Source organism: Bacillus rossius, chromosome 8, assembly GCF_032445375.1.
Source record: "Bacillus rossius redtenbacheri isolate Brsri chromosome 8, Brsri_v3, whole genome shotgun sequence".
Lineage (NCBI taxonomy): Eukaryota > Metazoa > Arthropoda > Insecta > Phasmatodea > Bacillidae > Bacillus > Bacillus rossius.
The window spans coordinates 24,718,228-24,739,433 of NC_086336.1; positions in this window are offsets into that span (position 1 = coordinate 24,718,228).

Consider the following 21,206-nt stretch of genomic DNA (forward strand, 5'->3'; position numbering starts at 1 on the left):
TGTCTTATAATAGCGAACTACATATTAAAAGTTCTCAAATAAAATGAAAACAACAGCATACTCTGTTTATTAATTACTGAAATCCAGCGCTATTGGACGTCTACACTTTCAACTACCATGATTCATAACTGCATTTGCTTTACGAGAACTTGCAAAAAAATCAGTGTAAAAACAACAACATACAGGATTAGCATATATGAATGACCGGATGTAAAAAAAAATCATATTTTCAAAGATATTATTCCATCAGTGATACTGAAAAAAAAAAAAAAAAAAAAAAAATTCCAATTTCTTATCAAAATCGTTCACTTCATGGCAGCTTTACCTTAGAACTCGATGATAATCGGAAAATATGATAAGTGTTTATAAACCAAGTATACATTAATAGTTAATAATCAGGCATTGATATGTTTACATCTCATGACCTAACTTCGTATTACGCTTCATATCCTAGTAATTTCGTCATTGTAGATCCACAAAATGTACTTGTACTAGACCCCAATTTACATATGGGTCAACCGGGCATTCGCCCAGATTTCCAGTTTTTGAGCGGCGAAAGAATTCGTGGTACGAAAAAAATTGGACAAAATGGTTTGAGGGACGAGAAATAATGCCTAAAAATATAAATTACTAAATAAAATAATTTAGAAAAAGATTTAAAATTTGTTTAATAGTATACTGTAACTCATATTTTATTACGGTACGTATAACAACCGTATAAAAATGCTACAAGCATTTATTAAATTAAAAAAAATACACACAGCCTTTGTCTTTGAAAAACCTTTGTATTTAGTTGCATAATATGCTGTTTTAAAACTTATTCAAATAAGCTTGCCATTGAAAAGTTTTATTATTTTTGCGGGGAACTGGAAAGAAAGGGGGCAGCTAAAAATTATCTTCCCAGAGCGCTGGCTCCTGAAATCGGGGCCAAGTTAGTACATAATACAAGAGCAACCAAATTACTAAAATTGTTTACGATGAAATGTACATATTTTCCACTTTCCCTACAACCAACTCTATAGATTTTGGTGTAAAGTCAAAATCATCCTCACAACGAATCAAGTGAAAGCTTACATTCGAAAATATCTTAAAATATATGTATTGTATAAATAAAATGGAAAGGCTGTTTGCAAAACAATCTGTTATTCACAAATGCAAGGCTACGCACAGTTAAAACATACTTGTTTTTCCAACACTCAACCCACTCAATACTAAAGAACATATACTGAGAACTAAAATTAACCTAGCCAAACTCAAGAACTAATTATTCTTAGATGACGCTGAGGGCACTATTCATTTGGTTAGAATTCGTATATAAGGAGTATAAAATCTATATTGTAACACAAAAAATTAGGATAGGTTCGTAATATGGTCATTTTATAAAATAGCAGCTTCTTGTAAATAAGGCTAAAACAAAACCGTGAAGTGGAAGATTCGTTGCGTAAATTCAGAAGTAGTAATATTCATTTGGTACGTAAGTAAAACTTTATTACGCAATTAATAAAGGCAACCTAACTAACCTTTAACTGTAGTTACTATTCAACTTGTTTTCCAGGAGCCGCTACTCTGTAATTTTGCCCTAAAACATTCCGATATGGCATACGAGTAATATATAAATGTATGTCCGGCATCTGGTGCCAGTACATTGTGTGTGGTTGAGGTCCATCGTGTGTGGTTGAGGTCCATCATCTTGGATTGTGAATTCACGGCGGCCATTTTGCATGACCTTGACTTTGACCTCGGCCGCTTGATATTCCTGACAACATTTTGTTGGTGTTCTCCCTGTGCTCCTGGTTATTCCTGTCAAAACTTTTGTTGAAATTCTTAGTGTGCTTCTGGTTAATCATTAGAAAGTAGGTTCATTTCAAGCATTTTTTCGATATGAGACATGCAATTGTATTCAGTTTTGCGTTTATTTAGTGAATTCCTGTTACCAAATTACTTTCGATATGAGAAATGCAATTGTATTCAGTTTTACGTTTAGTTAGTGAATTCCTGTTACCAAATTACAACTACAAATTAAATCAGGTGAAACTCACACATAAATTAGATTTATCACTGAGTCGATTTCTATGTATTAAAACAGCTGAGAACCACAGCATGCAAGACTATTCTCCTTCTGCTTGAGGTCTAGCAAAGCTCTCCTTCTATTCCGATCGTGAGTGAGCATCCTGCATCTCGCCTAAAACAGTGGCCGCTTTTACAACATAACAAATAACGAATGTTTTATACTTGCATTATTATACAAGGTAAATTGTACTAGATGGATTCAGATATATTGTTTAAAGCAAGAACACTGTGAGCAATTACATGAGGAGACATCTGTAGGTGAAAAGCAGATCTACTTGTAGATGAATTTTTCAACAAATGTAAAATTAACTCTAGCTGATGGTTTACTGAAATTCCTACTTGAATGTCTTTTTTAGTTTGGAACACTCAGTATGCTTCTGACCACATTCACAGAAGCTAGCATGGATTCCGTAGCGATGTCTGTAGCCGTTATCGAACGGACACAAGTGTAGTTATTGCAGCAAGAAATTTACCTTGCAATAATTGTTAAACGTCATGAGAGAAGCGAGTGTATTTTGGGTCATTACCAAAAATTATTTAGTTGCACTCATCATCATTTAGTTGACGAAATATCTTGAATAAACATCACAAGATCTGTACAACCAAGCTAACTGATGATAAAAAGAACGGTGCTTCAACATCCAGAAAGTGAAATAAAGACAACACTATCCCAGATTTCGTTAATGATTTGAAATTAAATGCTAACGAAGAAAGTAGCATCTTTAATGGAAATGAAAAAAAAAAAAAAGAATTATCAATAGCAAATTGAAGTCATCTTTGCATAACTGAAAACAATATAAAAGCATCTGAAGTTGACAAGTTCGAATAACGTGATGACGCACTTGAACCTTTCAAGATCGAAGACCAAGCTGTAGCACCTGAATCTTACAAGATCGACAATTGTGATGAAGCACTGAGATCTAAACGATGGAAGCGACATGTTCAAATTATCAATTCTGATCATTTCCGTGATGATCAATGGGACGATTATGATTATAATAACTATGAGGCTGGTTTGAAAACAGAAGACTATCGAGTTTCTCAGAAAATTGGCTGTAAAAGCGTAAAGAAGATGGAGGCAGCAGCAGCAGAAGAGATTGATTTCACAACATGAGAAGATCCTAAAATATTGGTCGATAGGTTTAGACTTCTACTTGCTTCCCAAAATGTTAAAAATATATCCATTACTAAAGAAAAAGGTACTATACTTCATGCACTAAGATGTACGGGATAGTACAATAATGCCTTGTTTTACCTGCAACTGTATTTTATTGAAAAATAAATTATATTTTGTATTTTGGAAAAAATGTTTTATTTCTTGTATTTTAATTTATCGCCTACACTTTCTCACACTACAATTTCTAACTAAAATATGCAAAAATCGTCACCAAACAAAATAATAAGTAACAAAAAAGCCTTCTCAGCAATCGAGACAATTTCGGGCTAAATATGACTGAAACCAATAAGAGCTAAATTCAGTTGTAGCTTTTGTAGAGAGTTGGAGAGATTGTAGCCGTTGTAGCCAGTTGGAGCTGATGTAGCGATTGTAGCCGTCGTAGCCAGTTGGAGCTGTGGAAGCCAGAGTAATTTTGAGTTGTTGATTTTAATCTTTACTCGGACTGGACAGTAGCAGTCGCAACAATGACGAAGACCTTGATGACGTATGTACCATCAGCAATTGAAGGTTCTTCAGTTCAGTCTGACCTATCACCTATAACAACAGTAATGCTGACTATCGTCAGTAGAGATCATTGTGGAAGGTCTACCATCGTCGTTTACATACTAGAGGAGACTTTAACGGGTGCAGTGTCTTTATCAGCAGTAAAAACATAAGTATCGAAAACGAATACATCGTGGTTCGGATATGCTTGGCCTACAAGGCTGACATTGTAAATGATCTGTTCGAACAGTATTCTGAGAACCGATGAATTAGATCTTATGGTTCGGGATACTTTGTCTATACCTGAAATGGTACATGAGTAAGCTGAAGGAGTTTCCAAACCTCTTGGTGTGGAGACGCTTGTCATACAGCCTGTCTAGAGTGACGTTTTGTTGTAAGGCCAACTATCCAATTGTCAGAAGGTAAAGAGAGAAATAAAAAATATATATTTTTAGTCTAAAATCCCCTTTTTTGCATCGACCAAGGATTGAACCGAGGACTGAAATCAATTGATTCAATCGCTATATTATTTGGCTAATTTCCTAATATTTTTTTTGATTTTTTCTCGATTATTAATTTAATAAGTACAGAATTTCAATATGGCGATCAAACCTACATCTGCGGCTCACTAGGAGCCGATAGATTAGGAAAGTAAATATATATATTTTTGTATTTTTAAATGAATTTAATTAAATTTTAAACATAAAACTTTATTTGTATTGCTCAAGGATTGAACCAAAGACTTAAATCAATCGGGTCAATCATTACATTATGAAAGATTTTCTTTTATAATTTTTGGAATCATTTCCGGATATATAGGTTAATAATTACAGAATTACAATATGACGGCTATGATGTCCGAAAATATGGCGGAAGTGACAACATTCTTGCAATAAATACTCCTGCTCTCTTGCCAGCATAGCGGTAGCGCTCTATAGCATACGGCTGGATACTAACGTGCCTGGTAGCTAGAATTGAAAACAAATATGTTGGCAGCGCCCTCTAGCATATGGTTGGTGTACTACATGACACTCACGCTCCTATTATTGTGAATTGAAAACAAGTATGGCGGCAGTTCCCTCTAACAAATTCTGATATTTTTATTTCATCATATTGAAAAAAATTACGTCTGAATTTGCGACATTTTTTATATATACCTTATATAATCTCAGTCTGTTAAATGTCTCGATGGTCATGTGGTAAAAGGCGTATGTTTCTAATCCAGAGTTCCAAACTGCCATGGTTCGAATAACCTAACTGCCAATGTATACAGTATAAAAAATTAAATTTAATATGTCGATAAGGGTCATAAACTCATTAGTAGGTAATGAAACATCGAACTTATGTGCATGAGACAGAGAGTATTTGACAAACACTAGGAAAAAATAGCAGTAACAAAAATGGTAGACATTACATAATCCAAGATGGCGACCTCCAGTAGAAGAAAGAAAAGCAAGATGACAACTTCCGGCAGATAAAAACAAGATGATGGAAAAACCCAGATTGCGGCCGTAACGAATTGGGGCATTCGATTTTAAGATGGTGGAAAGTTTCAGAAACAAAATGGTGGATTCCAGTATGGCGGCGAGATCATAGTCCAGGTCATTCAAGATAGCCGCCATGATGTCACAATCCAAGATGGCGGACTCCAAACACACCACGCACCGACTTCAGTTTCCGGACATACATTTATACACTTCTCATACGGAATGCTAGAAAAAAAAGTTTATTTTGAATGCATACTGGCGTGAACTTCTTAATAATTATAAATACTTTTTTTGTTAAGAATTCTTTAAAAATATATCAAAAGGAGTTTTGTGTGTTTCAAGGGAAAGGCCCTGCTGTTAATTTCAGCTGCAAAAAAAAATGAGTCAAAATATGACAAAACAACACAAGTGAATATGTTAAAATTACTAGTTAATGGAGTGTAGCACTATGAGGCAAAAAGCCACAGACTAATGTAATGTAGGTCTACACATAACATAACCAACCGCAGACATTCAATTAAGTAATTGTGTCACAGCATTTTTCTCAAGAAAACAATTAGTTAACTCATTTGTGAATAATGCCTCTCCACTCAACCTACTCGCATTTGGCAATGAATTAGTGAAAGTGTTAATTCAAAGTCGAGTACAGTAAATAGTTATCTGGTTGCAAGCAATAGAGCTTAAAATTTTCGTCCAAAACACCTGACACAGTTCTTACTTTTAGAGTAAAGTAAATAATAAAAGGGAATTTTTTTCATAGAACCATTAAAATACATAATATTAAATTTTAAAGTTTATTGTGCGAAATACGAAACCAAAAATAATGTAATCATTAATTGATGAAAACCCGTACTTATATTGTTGACATTACTATAAAAAAATGGGAGGGGGGGGGGGGGAGCTGCCGTAGTACGTACATTTCAACATATTTACTAAGACATTGGAAACTTAAAAGTCTGTAGACAAAATACTCTGCAATCTTACGTGAAGGAAGAGAAAGTCCGCGAGAGATAGTGAAATTTCTGATTTATACGTAGGGCATAACGCAGGTCACACCGAGCAGATCGACCGGCATTTTCAGCTACATGAGTCACGCTGAAATATGAACTCGATTGAAACTTCTACGAGCCGAAGAAAAGAAACAGCAATTTTTCGTAAACTGTTACTAATTCAAAGTTATGATAAATATATAAACGGAAAATACCCTTAAATTTTTTTTATAATATTAGTCAAAAATAGTTATAAATAACTACGGGTAACTCATTCAAAAATATGAATAGGTATATTAAAGGAAAATAGTTATCGTATTTTATTTTACAACTATGAAAATAGGTTAGGCAAACAATAAATTAATTAATGTAACAATGAAAAAAATTGTAAAAAAATATATACTTTTAAATTTAAAACCTAATTCCCGTAAAAATACCTCATTATCTCACATCAAGTAATGAGTGTTACTCGGAAATGCACTGCGTATAATACAACGAGGTAGCGAAAACGCGAAAGCTCAGGTTCGAAATCATTTCATGAATCTTTATTTTTTTACCACCTCTCCTATAACCTTGCCGTCATGTTGGAACGAGCTGTCTGGCCAAAAGTTTTCTGCATCCCCAGTAAACATTGCTTGTGCAGTATTGCCCCGGAAATCAACAGGAAAATAGAACCTTGATATAAATTTTATGAAATGGAAAAATTAAATATTTATGTTCCTCATATATAAAATTTTTAAAGCTTTTTATCTCAGAATGTGTTAAAAAGATTTTAATAACTACCCTGCGTCTGAACATTAATGTTTCTGCTTTCTCTACATTACGTGATTTATCACTTATTACAGTTTTAACGATTATTTTACATACATTCTGTATTTATATTCTCAAGATTATGTTTATCGCTACATTTAAAAAACTGTAAAAATTTTATATTAATTAAAAGACACTAATGTAACCTTCGAGAGAAGAATACCTAATGACGCTACAACGTAAGTAAATGAGATAATACAAGTTTATTTTTATTTAGTTTTAAATTTCCGTCAACAGCGAATTTATTATAGGTCTTCAAACAAAACAAACTGTTTTACTAGCACAAATTAAATCTTAATCATATGAAAACAGGAATAAAATAAACGTGTAATTCAGATATGGCGAGCAAACCATTAGCTGAAGTCAATTTAGCTATGTGTGGAACTAACAGCACCATCTATACACAGAGAACCAAACTGAACCCGAAAGTAACTGTTTAGCCACAAGAGTGCAGCTCTGAATGCGGGGAATGCAAGCAAAAATATTTCTCACTACAGTCCTTTCAAAATATTTACGCCTTCTCATTCAAATTCTAAGTAACGTGATTCGGCGTTATGTGTTTCTAAGTTACGTGTTTCTAAGTTATGATCGTTCTAAGTTGTGTGTTTCTAACTTGTGATAGTTCTAAGTTGTGACTTTCTACGTTATGACGTTTCTAAGTTGTGTGATTCTGCGTTGCGTGTTTCTAAGTTACGTGTTTCTAAGTTATGACAGTTCTAAGTTGTGTGTTTCTAACTTGTGATAGTTTTAAGTTGTGACTTTCTACGTTACGACGTTTCTAAGTTGTGTGGTTCTGCGTTGCGTGTTTCTAAGTTACGTGTTTCTAAGTTATGACAGTTCTAAGTTGTGTGTTTCTAACTTGTGATAGTTCTAAGTTGTGACTTTCTACGTTATGACGTTTCTAAGTTGTCTGGTTCTGCGTTGCATGTTTCTAAGTTACGTGTTTCTAAGTTATGACAGTTCTAAGTTGTGTGTTTCTAACTTGTGATAGTTCTAAGTTATGACTTTCTACGTTACGACGTTTCTAAGTTGTGTGGTTCTGCGTTGCGTGTTTCTAAGTTACGTGTTTCTAAGTTATGACAGTTCTAAGTTGTGTGTTTCTAACTTGTGATAGTTCTAAGTTGTGACTTTCTATGTTACGGCGTTTCTAAGTTGTGTGGTTCTGCGTTGCGTGTTTCTAAGTTACGTGTTTCTAAGTTATGACAGTTCTAAGTTGTGTGTTTCTAACTTGTGATAGTTCTAAGTTGTGACTTTCTACGTTACGACGTTTCTAAGTTGTGTTGTTCTGCGTTGCGTGTTTCTAAGTTGTGTGTTTCTAAGTTATGATCTTTCTAAGTTGTGTGTTTCTAAGTTACGTGGATTTTTCCAAGTTTTCTAAGTTATGACAGTTCTAAGTTGTGACTTTCTAAGTTATGTGTGGTTCCCCTTACACAGTCGTTGCATATGCGGTTAGTTCAAACACACTTGCAAGGCGCACTTACACGGGCGTCCTTAATTATAGCTCGGGCGTAACTCGCAAATTTCACTTCTTCAAAACAACAATGTCCTATCTGTGCTTTCCAGTCGTAGCCTCGGGTCATCTCGATCATAACCATTCAACCACAAATAACCATTTAAAATACTAGGAAAAGTACTTAATTCCAACAATTAAATATATATATATATAAATTAGGAGGGTTTAATGTGTTTTGTTTATAACTTAAACATATTAATATTTTATTTACCATGATTCACAGGGTAATCTTGTACCATTATTATTGTATCTGTACTATCATACAGTAGATTCATGCTATAAATATTAGATAATATTTCTTTTGTTTACATATTTGCTCATAGACATAGCAATTATTTTCAGTTATTTTCTGGTAACATAATTAATTTGACTACCACTAATTAGGCTTATTTACATTTTGCTTTTGGCATTAGGAATTATATACAAGAATATTCTAACACATCATAATACAATAATTATTTACACATTTATGTCATTATGACTACATGAATAGTTGCAAAGCCCTTAAATGACTTATTATTGCAATAATAATAGTAGTTCATTTCATAAAACTCATCTCATGTTATTTCATCTTATAACATAATTAATTAAATTCAAATACTGCAGACTTGCAGACAATAATAGTGTATTAATATGTCTTTGTACCATCAGTACATACTGTGTTTTTCACATAACACATGTCTGGCAGTGTTCAATAATTTTTTTTTCATTTCACTGTTGATGTGAAATTACAATTTCAACATATTTGTCTGACTGATTTCATCACACTTTGTTGACACTTGTTACACACTTTGGCCACAGGCAACTACTGGGTAGCACAGAAAATAATTTCCTCTTGCTCGCGACACCAGTGTTCCATGTTCTGTATCACAGCCAGAAGAATAGACCCCAACAAGTAGGTCGTTTGAAACTTCAAGAAATGATAACTTTCGTGTGACAACAACAAAATTAGTGTGTGAAGTATATACAACCATGTTGTATTTCTTTCAGTGGCAAATTTAAAATAAATTAAGCTCCTGCTTAATATTCAAATTTAAATTCAAGTGTTTTTATTCATTCAAAGCAAAGTGTTTTTAAATGGCTCACTATAAATAAATATATAAGATACAATGCCAAACATAATACTCATTATAACCAAAATCTGTGCAATTTTTTTTACACATGATATTACACAGTCAAATTCCTGGCAATTTTCATTTTATTTTATTCTTCTGAAGTGAGCTTAAAAATCAGTAAGTGCTACAATAATTTCATCATATGGATAACGCAAACAAGGTAATTAGTTCATAGAGGGTTTGCATGGCTTCGTAGTTGCAAGAGTGATATGTGGCTTATTTGATATGCTGTGTGCATGCTTGCTTATGTGGACAATCAGCTGGTCAGCGAATTCTAACACATTCTGTTACACTTGGTCATGATAGCTATTCTCACACATGTCAGTGGGTATTCATACAGGATACACAGTTGTTTTTAATTCCACAGCTGACACCTGGTCATGCTCGTGTGTACATGTTGTAATGTTGACACCAACTCTGTGGTGCTAGCGCCATGCAATGCTGTATAAATAGCTCCCTGGCTATACACTGTTACACAAAATAAAATCCTAGTGTGGGTGGACTATTTTACCATGCCTCATCACTGGACAAACTGGCCTTACACTCGTAGGCTGCCAGTGTAGTGTATCAATAGACACTACAAAACACAATAACAGCAAAAATAACATCTCATGGCTGGCACTACCATTGCTGGCATAACATGTGAAACATCACACATTTGCACTATAGGATGTCCTGTCCTCTATTTACATAGGACCATCCAATGTATTCTATACAACAACTGTACATTCAGGCTATCATCCACAGTAGTATACATGATGAGTTCTAATGAGCTCTGACCAAACACATCTTTACAGATTACTGGGCTGGTTGTAGGCCCTTAAATGTGTTAAATTATACCTTCCCACAACTTGGTTGGTAACAGGGTCTTGCAGCTCGTAGCAATTTCCACGTATGATCTTGCTTACCACATATGGGCCTTCGAAGAGCTTCTGCTCTTCGTCAGCTTCTTCGTCACTCGTTCCCATTTCTTGCTCACCGGAGCTGTTCTTAGAAGCACTCGGTCTCCAACTTGGAACTGCTTTACTCTAGATGAACTCTTGCGTTTTCTCCTGGCTAAAGCTTCTGCTTGTAGTCGCTTACTGATTAGGTGCTCAACCTCTTGACCGGTTGGCCATTCCGTCACATCCGTATCTATGTCTCTTTCAGGTAGATAGAGTGGGTTAATCGCCACCGACCGATCCAGACTTAGGGCTTCATGAGGGGTAAAACCGGTGGAACTATGCACTGTATGGTTTAATATGCACTCAATCGCAGGTATGCGATCACGCCATGACTGTTGTGCACCATGGCACATAACACGTAGAGTATTCCCCAAAGACTTCATAACCCTCTCAACAGGGTTACTTTGAGGGTGCCTTATAGATGACATAGTAGGTATCACATTCATTTTCCTTAGGCCTTTCTGCCACAGTTCACTCTGGAACTGGGTACCATGGTCTGACAGTACCATCCTAGGTGTTTGCACTTCCTTACAAAATTTTTGCAGGTACCTCAAAACTGTTTTTGCAGTTGCGTGCTTAATTGGAAACAACCTGGTATACTTAGTATACACATCCATTATCACAAAAATATACTGGACACCTGCTTTAGATGGTGGCAGTGGACCAAACAAATCCACTGACACTAGCTGCATAGGTTGGCTGGGTAGAATTGCCTCTAGAGTTCCATGCAGGTTCTCAGGGGGTGCCTTTGATTTCTGACACAGGTCACAGGATTTAGTATAAGAGGTAATTGTACGTGGCATGTTCGGCCAGTACAACTGTCTGCTGACAGCTTCCAATACTTTCTTACCTCCCATGTGACCTAGGGTTTCATGTATTTCCTTCACTATAGGAAAAATCATGCAACTGGGCACTACTGGTTTCCAGTTTTCAGAAAATATATGTTTCTGTTTAGGATGAGCAAACAAAACACCTTCAGCTGACATGCTGAAATGCTGATGTATTCGATGATCAGCAGGCTTATCAGTTAATCCTTGCTTCATCTTGCAGCAGAAATCATCTGTGTTTTGCTTCTCCTTTAAATCTTGTAATATTAATTTCAAATTAGAATTATTTTGAAATGGGCTAGGCTGATTGATTGCCACAAGAAATTCCTTTGGTCTGCTTGCAACTGGATGGGTGTCTGAGTTTAATTCTGCCAGTCTACTTAAGCAATCAGCTGTGACATTAGCTGTGCCTTTGATGTGTTGAATATGTATGTCGTATTCTTGCAGTAATAGACACCATCTTGTCAAACGGCTGCCAAATAATTTTCCTGCTTTCAGACAAGTAAGAGCTTGATGGTCTGTCAGTAGGTTGACTTTCTCACCTATCAACAAGTCTCTGAATTTCTGCAGGGACCATACTATTGCCAAGGCTTCCCTCTCTGTAACTGTGTAGTTACGCTCAGCCTTGTTGAGTGTGCGGCTGGCCATAGCAACAGTTCTCTCTTGTCCTGCATTATCACACTGGGCTAGCTTGCACCCTAATGCAATGTCTGAAGCATCGGTATACAGGAAAAATTCCTTGTTTTGTACCGGATGATAAATCACGTGTTCAGCCAAAAATAATTGTTTCAAATTTTGAAAAGCTTTTGTATGCTTGCTTGTCCATTCCCAGATCTTGTTCTTTTTCAATAACTCAAACAGAGGTGATGCCAGTTGTGCTACTCGGTCTGAGTAGTTTCTGTAGAAACCAATTATCCCAAGAAATGCTCTGAGTTGTTTGACATTTCTGGGTGCAGAGAAATCCTGAATTGCCTGAAGCTTGTCAGGGGCTGTTTTGATGCCTTCTGGTGTTAGTATATGTCCCAGAAATGGCAGTTCATCCCTACAAAACACTGACTTTTTTAGTTTCACAGTCATCCCAGCAGATTGCAACTTCTGTAGTACCGTTCCTATGTGCTGGACATGCTCCTCAAATGTAGTTGACGTAATCAGTATGTCATCAACATATGCTCGTGCAAAACCACTGCACTCAGGACCTAAGGTGGCTGCTAGGCACCTGGTGAATTCTGCAACTGCATTACACAGTCCAAAGGGCATGACCTGGAACATGTACTGCTGATTCCTAAATAGGAATGCAGTATACTGTTGAGACTGGGGTTCTAGGGGAATTTGCCAATATCCAGATGACAAATCTAGGGTGGTGAGATATTTTACACCCTGATACAACCTTAGTATCTCACTGGTTTGCACTGGGCTCTCTCTATCCTTGATGGTAATACGATTCAATTCTCTGGCGTCAAGGCAAAGCCTTACTGTACCATCTTTCTTGCCAACACATACTATTGGATTAGCATATGGGCTAGCCTCTCTCTTGATGACCTTCCATTCTATCATAAGCTTAGATACTCAGTAGCCTCCAGTAGGTACTTTGCTGGTATTGGATAGGACTTACGGTGAAACGGTTCATCCTCTTTAATACAGATCTTGGCTTTGTACATGTTATTGAGACCTGGTTTATCAGAGAAAATCTCTTGATAACTGGCTAGCAAGTAATATTACACATTCATCGGCTCATGTGGTACTGTGTTTACACCACAGATGGCAGTAGAAATGTCTTCCAGTGAGGCTGTTAGGCTAGAGTTGACATTGCAACTGTTATTCTGCCTAAGCATAGGCATGTTAGCTAACAGTCCTACCAAATTTTCTTTCACACTCCATTGATCTGACAATGGAATGGAGTGCTGACTGTCACTGGCAGTTATAGTCCATAATTGAAAATTAATAATTATTCCAAATTGTGTTAGGAAATCTGTCCCTAAAATCAGTTGTTTAGCGAGGCCTTTCACCACTAAAGCTGAAACTTGTTTTGGCTGTCCCAGACCTTCAATGTGCAGCAACACTTGTCGATTGACAACTGGGCTGGCTCTTGAAGTTACTCCCAGTATTTTCAATGCTGGCACAGGCATGACAGGTACCCTTACACCTGTTTGCTCGAGCTGTCTCACAAGCTCCTCACTCACACAGGTGACCTCAGCACCACTATCAATTAGTGCTGGTACACTGATGCCGTTTACCTCTAGCGGTATCTCTGGACAGACAGTTTTGATCTGAGGTAGATCATCCTCATGTATCTCTCTGAAGAGAAACTCCCTCTCATTCTCCCTTATTAATACAGTGCAAATAAATTTTTGATAGTTAATGTAACCATGTCGTGTGTCAATGGTTACTGGCGTGTGTGCATGTTCCCCCTCGTCTGGATAATGGGTCGTGGTTCGGGGCGATTTAACCTGGACCCACTCTAGTTTAACGGGCTGTCCCGTTGGTTGTTGCTACTTGATGATGTAGCAGGGTGGTTTCCACTTGGTGCGGTCCAGCTGCTCGATGGACCATGGGCTGCATTGGCCACAGCAGTCCGGAACTCAGTAGCAATGGGATTGATAGGCGTATTACGCAGGAAATATCCCACGCTCTGCTGGCTGGGTGAATGATGTGATGGCGGTGGATAGGGAAATGAATATTGATGACTGGCAGGTGGGCCGGTACTTCTTCTGGTTCCGCAGCCATCTTCCTGTTCAGTCGGGACTCTGGTGTGTGGCATTCGGTAGTCATGCTGGTAGTAAGCTGTTGATGGGTAGCTGCGCTTCTGGTTTACAGGGCGGTAATCAGCTTCTCCATCTGATTCAGCAGCTCTATGCCTATAGCTTGACTTCCTGGGAGGCCGTTCCATCGCCTTCCTGTTCTGTTGCCGCTGATCCTCATCCTCACCTTCACTGTTGCTCCTGGGCCACTGGTTCCACCACTTCTTCTTCGGATAGGGCTTGTTCTGGTATGATTTCCTACCCTTCTTGTATCCATACTTGAAACTGTTGTTAGTAGGCTCTGACTCAGAGTATCTGGTACTCTTCTCACAGTTTATGAGATGTACATTCGCTTGTCTGTCGTCTTTGTTTCTACCTTGCCAGTACGTGTTAACTGGTCCTTGCTTTTGGTAGGCTGGCTGAGATGGCTTCTCATACTCCTGCTTGCTGGCTTGACCCTTCTGAAGGCGTTGTAATTTGTCTACTGCCAACACGTGATCACGAAACTCTGTGACATCTTAGTAGGCATGGCCAGACATTTGTATTTGGTAGGCGACAGGTAACTGTGTTAGCATGGTGGCGATGAACTCTTCGTCTGACATGACGATGTCCAAGTACCTGGTGCGTTCTTACATGGTGACTATGTGTGCCTCCAGCGAACCACCTCTCTTGCTGTCAAAACGGTCAGCATGTAGCTGAGCACGCAGATTGCCTTGTACTTTCAAGCTCCAGTACTGGCTCTTGAATTGGTCCTTGAATTGGTCGAATGAAGTAGTCTGAGTGCTTTGAAGCTCCCACCAATAGAATGCCGTGCTCTTGAGGGCAAAATTCAGACACTTTAATTTTTCTGTGTCTGTCAAGGCAAACGTTCTGGCATAATCCTCAAACTTCTTCAGGAAGCGAATAGGGTTTTCTTGTGACTTGCCAGAGAATGTGGGAATAGACTCCGACCAGTGTTTGGCGGGGTGGTGCATAAGTGTGACCTGGTCCAAGTGTGCAGGTGGGCTTGAACGTTGTTGCGGAGAGTGGTTGATGGCAGGTATAGTTGCTGTAGTAGGTGCAGGCATGGGAGTGGGGAGTGATGTGACAGAAGTCACATTGCTATGCAGCCCACCTTTCTGCTGGGTGGCCTGTAGCTGCATGGATGCATCACCACTCTGTGAATTCTTTTCTGCCACAGCTCTGAACTCTGCTTCCACCTCGTCCCATCTTGATTTTAGTAGGGCGGTTGTGTTCTCCACCTCCTCTAACCTCTCACTCAATACCTGTGCATGACCTTGCTGTTCTAACCTGGCCCTATCTACTACCCTCACCAATGTAGTAGTGTGGGTTTCTAAATTGTCAACTCTGGATGCCTGATTCTGGACCTGCTCTGACAGTTGAGTCATTGATTGAGACTGGTCCTGCAATCTGGTCTCTATCCTCTCTTCCAATTCAGTCAGTCCCTCTTGCAACCTGGAGTTGAGTAGATCCATCTTGCTGTCAATGTGTTGACGCATCTCTGCATTCTGGCTGGTTAGGTTAGCCTGCAAATCTTGCTGTTGACTTGCTAAGTTGTTCAGGTTGGACTGCACCTCCTGCTGCTGACTGACTAAGTTGCTCTGCATTTCTTGCTGATGACTGACTAAGTTGTTCAGCTGGCTGGCTGTTTGTTGTCCTTCGATTTGTATTATCAATCTCAGCTGTTGCAGCAACTGTGACATATCTGTTATCCTAGGGGGCTGAGTAGTCATGGAGTTCACTGCAGGACCTGTGGTTGCTGCTGTCCCAGCGGTTGGCATGCTGGTTTCAGCTGTCACGACTCCCTGAAATTCCTCCTCCTCAGATTGTTCCTCATCTGAGTCGCTTGGTGACTTGGCAGGAATGGGGGTAACAGCAGGTTCTACCTGTTCCCTTGGTACATTAATACTGCTACTGTAGGTGGCAGCATATCTGTGATCATCCTGCTCCTGAACAGGGGCAGAGTAATTGTCTAATGGAGAGGCTTCTGACTCCTCCAGCTCCCTAACTTCCTCCATGGCAGCAGACTGGCTAGCGGCTCGATTACGAAGTTCGTACCCTTTTCCCGAAGACATTTTCTTAATAATATTTCAGTGTCTACAGTGGAATTCCTCTTCGAGCCACCACGTTGTGGGCCACTTTTTTTGTAATGTAATGTAATGTAATGTATTGTATTATAACAATTACTATAGTACTTATAAGTATATAAGTAGAAGTGTGCTACAATAATATTAGTTTCCCAATGGTAGTAATATAGCTAAATACATATAACTTTGGTGAATTGGGCGCCGTTGCTATACCAACCAAACGGGTCTATTATGTTGATTAGGAGTATTGAACACATACATGAAAAAGAATATATGAATTAACGAATAATAATTAATTTTAATGATTCAGATGTATGCGGCTTGTGATTGGAACATAACACATATTAATTAAATACAAAACGACAACAACGATAACACATGCCCTTAACTATAAACAAATACATACACAAAACATAACACTTCAACTGCGAATAATCTGTAATTAAAAGGGGTTATTAAAGGGGAAATAAATATGGTGTAGATTGATAATAATAAAATTCTGGGTTGATATGGATTATTGTGGCTTTCCTGGTTATTTTTATGTTGTTTAATTTTCAGGATATACGTAGGCACAGATTTATATTCAACCAAAAGTTCGTCAATTTAAACTTATCATCGCTCAAAAGTTCATGTATGATAAACAGTTCAGTGTTCAAACTCTTCAACTTATTTAAAATTATCGTAGCTCAGTGTTAAAAAAAATCTAAGTGCAATAAATAAATATCTTAGAATTTATTTATTATATAATGTTTTCACCTCGGCTGTAGCTCAGGGTTTGCAGGAGTTCTGCTCTAAGACCACTGAGTAGAATGAACTGTAAAGGACACTGAAATAAAAATATTAAGTTATAATACTGTTCCATCAGATGTTAAAAATGTACTTAATATGGGTAATTAACTTTGCAATAATCATCAGTCTCAACATTAACATCGCATAAAAGTCCGTACCAAGGACGCTACCAAGATCACGATGGCTACCTTTGGCTTATAGCATAAGCCTCAACTTAATTTGTTGGTAACTTATCTTTTTACCGCCTGATATTGCTGCAAACACTCACGTTCGTAGCTATCACCATACCAATTAATATTAAGTCACTGAATTTACTTGATCTTTTAAGATTATGCCAAAAATGCTAATTTAGATAAGGCCGGCGTCGGGATAGGCCCTAACGAAGAGACGCCTATTCGTACTTCTTTTTACATAACATAATTCACGGACGCATTTCCGCCCACGGCGGTATGCTATTTTACAAGATAGCCTGCGGCTGTAAACAATGCAGCCAAGAACAGACAAAATAATGTGGGTGATTAACAATCACCTCAAAACACAATGTAAACACTATTAAATATAAAATACTTGTGGTGAGACAAAAATTACAATAAATAACAGAAGTGAAATTACAACAATGAGTTAAATATGGAATCAGGTTAGGTTTGATGATAGTATAGTCAGTTCAATGTTTATGAATGCTAAGCTGTAGCATGACAGTTTCGTAGTTTGAAGGTTCGACATATTACATTAGAAGGTTAAACAACAACATAGTATCATAACTAATAAAGAAATACATATATGATAATAAAACAATTAATAAATAGTCTTAAGTTGCTGTACGCGGTACCATGTACCCGTACAACCTGTATGTTTGTATGTTTGTAACCGACTCCTTTGGGTGCGATTTTGACCCACTTTAAACGGTCAGATTTCATTCAAACTTTGTAGATTTATCGAGGACCGATGAGAATACACTAATTATATAAGATTATTCCATTATTCAATCTGCAAAATAAGATTTTTGTCAATTTATATAATTTCACAATATAATTAACAATTTATATATTTTCACAATATTTAGTAGGATTTGTTTATATCGCGCCAAAGACAAACTGAAAGAAAAGAGTTGGAACATTGTAAAACCATTTCGCTCATGTGCGAACTCTTTTCTTTCAGTTTGTCTTTGGCGTGATATAAACAAAGCCTACTAAATATTGTGACATTTAATTAAATGAAAAGTGAGAGTGGGTTGTGATTACTGTGAACAATATACTTTCTTGAAGAGAATATTATCTATATTTGTAAAAATATGAAGAAAAAAAACCCTGAAATAGGGCATTAAATGTTTTTTCTTTCGTTAAATAGAGAAAAACAATTACGTCTTTGTTTCATTTTACCAATTAACCAAGAGTGAAACATTATTATAAAACAACATTTTATGCAAATATTTCACGAAACATGGAAAAATTGAGGCTTGATTTTGCTGTGAAACCAACAGCTGATGGGAAATCAAACACCATATGCATAACCTCCATCTGATGGGCAGATTTTGGAAATTCCACTCGAACACCAACCTGAAAATCTATACCAAGCAGTTACAAATACTCCAGACTATGCCAAGGTAAGTAAATCATTAAATAAAAGACATCAAACACGGAAAATATGGATAAGTTTGACAGATGATGTATCAAAAACATATTTTGGTAGAGAGAAAAACTTACAGTTTAAGGATTTTTACCTGGATGAAATCGAGGAAAAAACAAAAAGTGCTGAATCTATACCTAGTGGATCAAATAAAAAATTGGAAAAAACTGTTAGAAAAATTTCTTGAAGAAAAAAAACTATATCTGAAACTCAAAATTTAGGGAAAATTACAAAAGATTTCATGATTGAGAAATTCACGGGCAGAAACTCAAATGCTTACCAGTGTAGTAAAGATTTCAACAAAGAATGTGAACGTTTCCTAATCAAAGAAGACAAGTTTGGTACAACTGCATGCAAATGAAACTTACAGTGGAATCGGACTGGAACAAATGGGAGAAATTTTTTTGTGAGACATTTGCAAAAAAAGGATGGTCACCCATCAGATATGCTGACTTAGAATAAACATCAATGACTTCTCGAATATATTGATTTTCATAGCAGGATATTGAAATTATTGAGTACTGTAGTTCTTCAACACGCCATATTGGATATATATTTTAGAAGCAGCCAATATCTACTCTAATTCACTTTAATAGTAAAGTCATGAAATAAATAAAAAATTGAGCCACATCTAGAGACACTTCTGAGATAAAACAATATTTATCGATTTTATTTTAACTGCAGCCAATATCTATTGAAAATCTACTTTAACCCTTCAGAAGTCACACTGTATGAAATTACACCATAGGTCGCACTGGGTCTGTCAGACCCCAACTTAAGTAATTGGGCCGTATAATAATTCAAATAAGTCTTATGTGTCTTTATATATATTTTTACTAACTACAATACAAATGAAAGGAAAAAATGTAGTTTGCACAATTTAAAATTATGTTTTAAATGATTTATTTATAAAAAGTAAAATATGGTAGGTGACATTCATTTGTTAATCGTATATTTAAAAAAATAGAAAGTAATTTGACTATACAATTTTTACAGCTCTACCTTGAAAAAACATTTTCTTTGCATGTTTACAATATAATATATAATAAAAGCACACACACACACATAAAGTCCACAAAACAATTCTTTTTTCTTTGTAATTTCCAGTTCCTAGCACACAGTGTAATGCGTAAAAATTATGTGACATCTGTCTATTTTGTTTCAAGGATTTGCCACTATCTGCATTGAAAGTGAAAAAAAAAAACCCTTTACATATTGGTTTTCACAGATCTAGCTCGGAAGAACATTTGACACACATGTTAAGTGTATGTTGTAAGCATACATAGTCATTACAACGTGCACAAGTAAATCTGGTTTTTCTGTCTTTTCCCGGACATCGTACACAGCGTCCTCTTTTATTTCCTCGTGGTTGAGTGACTTCCTCTTGTGTTCCTTTATTGTTCTTCTGCATACTTATTTTCTGAACTCTTTCCTTCAGAAGTTTCGGCAAGTTGGAGATATTTGCCCGAGAATGAAGGTGTTCATCTACAAGCCCAAACACTAGCTCTCTCAAGAACAACCTTCTCTTCTGTTCACAGTTGTTGTTTGCAATGTGAATTATGTTGGCGTTTATTCCCGCAATATTCAACAAACTGTAGAATACTGTCATGGGCCATCTTCTAGAGTTTATGCTGGTATTGTATGTTGCGCACAACTTGTCTACCACATCTACACCTCCTTTTGTGGAGTTATAAAATGTGACGATCTCCGGTTTGTTGGAATTTCCTGTATGGTCATCAATTGCTGCATCATGATGCATAGTTGATATCAGCAGCACATTTTTCTTTTTTGTGGGAGCATAGGAGACAAGGGTGCAATTCTCTTGGAATCCAAACAAACTAGAACATTCTGACCTTTGTTTTGTGTTGAGGAACTCTGTTGGTATCTCTCGCTTATTCTTTCTTACCGTTCCAACCATGGTGATATTTTTAGCCAGCAAGTGTTTGGCTAGGTCACAACTTGTGAACCAGTTGTCCATGGTGATGTTTCGACCAGTTCCAAAATTTTTTTCACTTAGTCGTTCAACAATGACATTTGGACTGTTGCTGCAAGCATAGGGCCCCTCTGGCTGTTTCCCTACATAAACTTCTAAATTCCATGTATAGAACATTCGGGCATCTACCAAAGCAAATATCTTTATACCATACTTGGCTGGTTTGTTGGGGATGTATTGCCTAAAGTTACATCGTCCCCGGAATGATTCGAGCTTCTCGTCAATTGTTACATACTCTGACATTGAATATGCTTTCTGGCAGTTATCAACAAATTTCTCAAATACTTCTCGTATTGGTGCCAACTTATCCACTTGCTTTCTTTGTTCTCGGGTTTCTTTGTCATCAAACCGTATATGACGGAGAAGAAATCGAAACCTGCCTTGTGACGTAACTAATTGAAAAATTTCAACTCCCATGCCGGTTGCTGTTGACCATAATTCGTCCGTATTTACCCTATTACAATGGTAAATACCGGCTACGTAAAGCAACCCAAATAATGCTCTCAATTCTGGGACCGACGTAGCTTTTGCATCCCTTTTTCTCAAGTAACAGTCTTT